The following is a 5,159-nucleotide window of genomic DNA, read 5'->3' on the forward strand; positions in this document are numbered from 1 at the left end:
ATAACTTTCATAATCATAGCCTTGATAAAGACCAGTTTAAGTTTGATAGCGTTATTGCTTTTTGCTCCGAGTGGAGTGATCTCTTGTTTCAAACCCTAGTGCCTCCTATTTTTACAGGAGAGGTTTTTTGTTTTCCTCCGCAGCAGGAGTGATTATTAGTTTAAAGTTCAAAGTTTCAAAGCCTTTGTTTTTCCTCCTCAGTGGCGTGATTATTATTTTCATAACTTTTCATAGATATACTTCTCTCATTTTGGGAGAAGTATATATTATTATTGATAACTTATATATAATCCTTTTTGTTCTCTCTTGGAGAGTTTTTGGACAACCTTGTTCCTCCTAAATAAAGCTTTGGAATAACATCACCTGCTCCTGTGTCCTGCATTTCTCTGGGTGTGACAGTTAATACAACTTTTAAAGATGAAATCTAGAATTGAGAAAAGGCCTTTTATTCCCTTCAAGATACTGCTCAACTATAGATTTTGCACAACTTATATGGCACATTTTTTTTACACTGGAGCATATATTATTGAGATGTCTTGTATTTTCACACCCACATATTGTTCAATGCTGAGTTTTTCATCTAAAGGCTGAAATAGCAGCCAGAGAAATCTCTTTATCGGTGAACTTTCAATCGGTGTCTCCTCCAAGTCTAAACAATAAAGAGAGTAAACATAACAAACCAAACAAACTAGGTGAAACTCGAATAAAGGCTGGGGTCCAATTTTATTGACATTTTTTTCTTGCAATAACAGACATGTTGATGACAGGGTCTGGAAATTTCCGAGGATTCTAAGTTTTTAGCAGAAAGACAGAGATGTTCATGCTTAAAGGGGAACTCAGGGGCATTTGAAGCGCATTTCCATTGCTAGAGGTTGTCAAATACTGATAGTAGGACACAGACAGGTGCAAATCTGCGCTCCCTGTGTGGAGATCGCGCTGTTCGCTCAGCCTGTTATGCGAGGCTAATACGTGGTGGCTAGGGGCAAGCGCTAACCCTTCCACGTAAAACAACAACTTGCACACTGCAGAAACATCACACCACTTTATAAACCATCCGACAATAAAGTCACAAGCCTTACCATCAAAACCATATGCATGGTTCTCACATTACTGGCATGGGGACGTTACAAAACAACTTTATAAACAGCATGTAACTCACCGGTTAGTTGTACGCTCGCGCATGTGAAAGCCCAAAAGAGTCAATGGACGATACTCCCATATACAAAACAATTATCTTCTCTAGAAAAACTGCGTTCAAGTATTTAAAACATTACAACAATACATGCCCAGTAATATTGTTGTAATGTTTTAAATACTTGAACTCAAAACAAAAGATGAATCTATTTTAAATATACTGCATGTGGATACATAAATGCATAACACTATTATCAATTGATTTTCAGGTTATGCACTCCCAACGCCTTAATGAGCCACCAGTCCAACCATGGGTGATCCTCCGCTCCAGTGGAGAGGTAGAAAGCGCATATTGTACCTGTATGGCTGGCATTGCGGAGTCCTGCACTCATGTAGCAGCAATGCTGTTCAAGGTGGATTATGTGGTCAAGGCCAGAGGAAGGAAGACCGTCACTGATATGCCAGCGTACTGGATGATGCCTCGTTGTATCAACAAGGTCTATCCTGAGGAGGCATACAAAATAGACTTTTCCTCTGCCGCAGCACAGAGGAAAAAACTGGAGAAGCAAATCAGTGGAGAGGAGGTGGGAGGTATCCGTACCCGTAGAGGGTGTTCAAAACCATGTGACCACCCCACCACCACACTAGATGACCTTGCCCCACTACTCGAAGTACTGCATGTACACAGCAAAGCTGTCTGTTTGAGTGGCATGAAGACATACTTCCATCAGTACAAAGACCCTGTTCAGCCACGCATTCTACCAAAGTCCTTACAACACCTCCGTGACCCAGGTACAGATGGCTTTGACTACCCTTGACTTCAGCAGCACTGTAAGGAACTCATGCAGTTGACTGCCATTAGTGACACCCAAGCAGCTGTGGTGGAAGCAAAGACGCGCCGACAACACCGGTCCCCTGCATGGTATACCATGAGAGCTGGACGGATTACAGCATCCAACATCCATGCAGTTGTTTCCACCAGCATCTCCAAGCTAGCCATGTCTACAGTGAGAAGTGTATGCTACCCCAAGAAGACAGCTACCACTCCGGCCACAAGATGGGGAATCATTCATGAGGTGGAGGCAAGGCAGGCCTATGTTTCTCTCGTAGCACCCCACCATGAAAACCTGAAGGTGGAGCAATGTGGTTTCATTCTAAACCCAGCATTTCCAGAGGTAGGCGCATCACCTGATGGCCTTGTTCATTGCATTTGCTGTGGAAATGGCTGTCTTGAAGTCAAATGTCCTTTTAAACACCAAAACACCTCAATCTCTGAAGCCTGTACAACAGACAAACATTTTTTTCTCCAGATCACTGATGGAAAGGTAACATTAAAAAATACTCATAGGTACTTTTATCAAGTGCAAACACAAATTTTTGTCACTGGCTCTGAGTTTTGTGACTTTGTTGTCTGGACTTTGAAGGACTGTGTTGTGGTCAGGGTGTTTCCTGATGAAGATTTCTGGAGAGCCGTCTTACCTAAAGCACAGGAGTTCTTTGCCAGTGTGTCTCTGCCAGAGATTGTGGCACACTATTACACAGGCCTAGTCTCATCACAAGCTGGGCCTTCAACAGCCCTGTCACAGGCATCTTGTGTCCAACCCCCCAAGCCTAGGCCTAGGAAACGTGCAAGACAGTAAAGTACAGTAAAACACTATTGTACCTACAGCATGTTTGGTGGCGCTGTTTGATACCACTTCTCTGCAATGTTCACTTCACACAGTTCTCATGTTCAGCATTATAATGTTAATGGAATAGTAATCAACATCAACAAAATTGCAAAAAAAGACCGTTGATATATGTATATTTATTCAAGACATTAAATATTTCTTAAAACACATGTCAATTGCTTGCTTTGTGGAAAGTCCATTCATCAGATGTTATGTAGTCATCACAATGGTTAACAACGATACTGGAGCACATGTTAGTGAGGGCACAACACACCCAAACAATTTTGTCCAATAACATCCTATCTTCACCTTCACCAGAAAGCACTGTGACCACTGGTGTTGTCCCATTTAGAATAGTGTATTTGTTTCGAATGCAACCAAATGACTGTTTAAAGTTGACACAGTGTCTCTGATTGTTGTTGAGGCAGTCTTCCGACAGATACTGAAGAGGTCTGCTAGATGTTGAATGGGTAGGTTGAGTCTCAATCGCATCAAGGTCAGCAGCAACATCTGGAACGCAGTCAGCTTCCGACCAATCTTTAAACAAGGGCTAATCTCAGAAGGAACGCCCATCAAGACGGCAAGACATGGGATACCAGTGTAATAGTTCACCTTCTCCTCATCTTCAAGAAAACTTTCAGTCATATTTTTTTGACAACTCTTCCTTCAGATGCTGGTTCTCAGTGAGTAACCGGTTTATTTCTGCACGCCTCTGGCAACAAAAACTGCACTCCTGCTCGCCTTTGTCGTCAAGTGTGGATATGGACCATGTATCTGAGGTGTCATCGCCATCATCTTCATTGGAAGGGGGAGGAGGTGAAGCAGGTGTTTCAGTAGATGCTGTTTCAGTAGATGGTGTATGCCTACATTCAGGAGGTTGCTGTCGATTCATTCTGCGGTGGTAACGTTCAGAATCCACACCAGCCTCCGTGTGACCAAGATGTAGGGATGGTGCCCAGTCTGGGTCACACTCCATCATTTCATACGAGGGTTTACCTACAAAACACATACAAAGATATTGTCAGGATGTGAAGCTGGTTGAAAATGAATGAGTAATTATCTGCAATTACGTCACACAGTCACACAGTTGTTTAAATAATAGAGGTTCAAACCCACAAATAAGCCAAAGTGTAAGAACTAATTTAAGATATAGCCAGGCAAAGATCATTACATTAAGTGCCATTTGTGCCATTCATGTTAAACCACACTAATGCTTAGCTTTTCTGAAATGCTGAGGAGTTGAGTCATGTTTACATGCTACTGTAGCCTACTTGATGTTGTCGCCTCTGCCAACCAAACAAACAAAAAATATTTCGACAAACCAACGACCCAGCAAGTCAAAAAAAACTTGATAGTTTACCCAGGTAGGCTATGTTTACAAAAAAATATCACGTCTCTATGCTGATTAGCAGTATCCTGGTGCTAACGCTAACGGATGTTTACAAAGCCGTCAGACACATTCAAGCACATTCTGATTAAAACTATTACTATTATTTTAAAATATATTACAGATCTTACCAGTATGAAAATGTCTGGAGCAAACAAACATGTTTTTTGACACGTTGTTGAAGCTTATGGTAGTCCTCCTTACAGCTGCCACCCAAGCCATCCGACGCCTCTTTGTCACCTCTGACACATGGGCTCCTTGAGTTTGTTTCCACGTTGGGAAAGAATAAAATCTCCGGTTTTGTAAAAGCTTTCCATGGCCGTCGTGAGACCGATTATGGCAATCCGTCACACAACACCCACGAACCATTTTTACGAACTGGTGTAGTAGTAGCACTCCACTCTTACCGCGGTATCTCAATGTAAGCCGTTCGCTTTCTGCCTGGGATATCCCCAACTCCCACAATTCTTTGCGGCTTCTTTGTTGCACCCGAACCTAATTCTATTTTTTGGCCCAAGCACCGAAGGCGGTGCGAAGGCCTATTATTTCTGTAGTGCTATTTTTCTTCTTCTTCCTCTTCTAATCTTTTCAATATGGCTTAGTCTATATATTATCATTATTTATATAGGATTCTTCCTATTAAATGACAGTCTTTCACCATGACAGAGAAGTTTGATGTTACTCACAAGTGCACTGTCCTACACAACTTATATTTTGCATGTTTACTAACAGTGATCTGATCATGTTAGTAATCAGTATTGACTCGTGTTCACATTGTCACCGAATGAATGTAAGATATAGCAATCTTTGCCTCACCATGCCTGACAATCTTGAAGCCAAAAGCTTCGATGGGGCGGTCGCTGGGGCCCTGGTTGCATCAATGGCCGAAGTGGCGCCTAAATGCAAAGGCCTTTATCGCTGCATTCAGCAGTAATTGTTAATTGGAATTTGCAAACCAATACATTGTT

At 42.0% G+C, this 5,159-nt stretch overlaps 1 pseudogene; it reads right to left on the reverse strand.

Annotated features, from left to right (window-relative positions):
• Window positions 1-3,152: 3,152 nt before the first annotated feature.
• LOC142400925 (uncharacterized) lies at window positions 3,153-4,560 on the reverse strand (annotated as a pseudogene).
• Window positions 4,561-5,159: the final 599 nt, after the last annotated feature.

Source organism: Odontesthes bonariensis, chromosome 15 (genome assembly GCF_027942865.1).
Source record: "Odontesthes bonariensis isolate fOdoBon6 chromosome 15, fOdoBon6.hap1, whole genome shotgun sequence".
NCBI classification, from domain to species: Eukaryota; Metazoa; Chordata; class Actinopteri; order Atheriniformes; family Atherinopsidae; genus Odontesthes; species Odontesthes bonariensis.